We start from the raw sequence: 2,500 nt of genomic DNA, 5'->3' as shown, positions 1-2,500 counted from the left end.
GCAGACGATATGTAAGCACCAGCATGGAACAACACCCAGTGCATCCTCTCTGCCACATTAGACAATCCACACTATCATAACCAGACCGGGAGGTCCACTCGGAAAACAGAATATCCCACCCTTCCGACAACCACCATTGCTCAGCTAAGCCACCAACACCCACACATGTCCCACACAGGGGTGCACCCAACATCACAATACTGCCTCCTGTCACACCACACAAACTGGCAGGAATGAAAGACACAGGTCTGCCACAAGCATGGAATCAGAGCGCCGCCTGTTATGAGCCAAAGGTGCACCCTGACGTGGCAAATCAGATGATGCCGCAGTCATTTACTTACGATAATCACAATCAACAAACTGCCGCCCCCCCCCCCCAAAACACCTTTCCTTACAACAATGTGTACCTTAACCTAACCCATATTGTGCCTTAACCTAACCCATATTGTGCCTTAACCTAACCCATATTGTGCCTTAACCTAACCCATATTGTGCCTTAACCTAACCCATATTGTGCCTTAACCTAACCCGTATTGTGCCTTAACCTAACCCGTATTGTGCCTTAACCTAACCCGTATTGTGCCTTAACCTAACCCGTATTGTGCCTTAACCTAACCCGTATTGTGCCTTAACCTAACCCGTATTGTGCCTTAACCTAACCCGTATTGTGCCTTAACCTAACCCGTATTGTGCCTTAACCTAACCCGTATTGTGCCTTAACCTAACCCGTATTGTGCCTTAACCTAACCCGTATTGTGCCTTAACCTAACCCGTATTGTGCCTTAACCTAACCCGTATTGTGCCTTAACCTAACCCGTATTGTGCCTTAACCTAACCCGTATTGTGCCTTAACCTAACCCGTATTGTGCCTTAACCTAACCCGTATTGTGCCTTAACCTAACCCGTATTGTGCCTTAACCTAACCCGTATTGTGCCTTAACCTAACCCGTATTCTGCCTTAACCTAACCCGTATTGTGCCTTAACCTAACCCGTATTCTGCCTTAACCTAACCCGTATTGTGCCTTAACCTAACCCGTATTGTGCCTTAACCTAACCCGTATTGTGCCTTAACCTAACCCGTATTCTGCCTTAACCTAACCCGTGTTGTGCCTTAACCTAACCCGTGTTGTGCCTTAACCTAACCCGTGTTGTGCCTTAACCTAACCCGTGTTGTGCCTTAACCTAACCTATGTTGCGCCTTAACCTACCCTATATTGTACCTTAACCTAACCTATATTGTACCTTAACCTAACCTATGTTGCGCCTTAACCTAACCTATGTTGCGCCTTAACCTAACCTATGTTGCGCCTTAACCTAACCTATGTTGCGCCTTAACCTAACCTATGTTGCGCCTTAACCTAACCTATGTTGCGCCTTAACCTAACCTATGTTGCGCCTTAACCTAACCTATGTTGCGCCTTAACCTAACCTATGTTGCGCCTTAACCTAACCTATGTTGCGCCTTAACCTAACCTATGTTGCGCCTTAACCCAACACACGTTGCGCCTTAACCCAACACACGTTGCGCCTTAACCCAACACACGTTGCGCCTTAACCCAACACACGTTGCGCCTTAACCCAACACACGTTGCGCCTTAACCCAACACACGTTGCGCCTTAACCCAACACACGTTGCGCCTTAACCCAACACACGTTGCGCCTTAACCCAACACACGTTGCGCCTTAACCCAACACACGTTGCGCCTTAACCCAACACACGTTGGGCCTTAACCCAACACACGTTGGGCCTTAACCCAACACACGTTGGGCCTTAACCCAACACACGTTGGGCCTTAACCCAACACACGTTGGGCCTTAACCCAACACACGTTGGGCCTTAACCCAACACACGTTGGGCCTTAACCCAACACACGTTGGGCCTTAACCCAACACACGTTGGGCCTTAACCCAACACACGTTGGGCCTTAACCCAACACACGTTGGGCCTTAACCCAACACACGTTGGGCCTTAACCCAACACACGTTGGGCCTTAACCCAACACACGTTGGGCCTTAACCTGCTCTGTAATTGTCATACGACGCGTTAAATTAGTGTAGTGTTGCCTAACTGCAACCCCCGCAATATAGTTTGCTACTCGCACTGCCCGGTCCCCAGAGTATCGCTTCATGTTAAACACCTTGCAGCTATACACTGTAATGCGGATGGCAGCAGGACGTACATGCTCAATGCCCTTCGCAGTTGTTCATTGGCATTCGCATGGCGAAGCACAGCCTACGTTGTGGTACGGCTTGTGTCAACTGTCCGCTGATGTTGTACGTCCAAATCACACACTGTACTGCACATTGGTCCTCATGTACTGAATGATACATCGTGGTACATGTGTGACCGTACCACGACTGCGCCAACAACGGCGAACCATACGGTCCAAATATTGTGCACTCAGCTACATGTCGTCTCCCTATAAGAGCTGGATTGCAGTATGGTATGCCGTGGATGGCGATCGGCATGAGCCGTCTGTTGATGTAGTGGCGCGTGTT

Source organism: Schistocerca serialis, unplaced genomic scaffold, assembly GCF_023864345.2.
Source record: "Schistocerca serialis cubense isolate TAMUIC-IGC-003099 unplaced genomic scaffold, iqSchSeri2.2 HiC_scaffold_1164, whole genome shotgun sequence".
Classification (NCBI taxonomy): Eukaryota; Metazoa; Arthropoda; class Insecta; order Orthoptera; family Acrididae; genus Schistocerca; species Schistocerca serialis.
Note: the sequence above shows the minus strand (reverse complement) of the source record.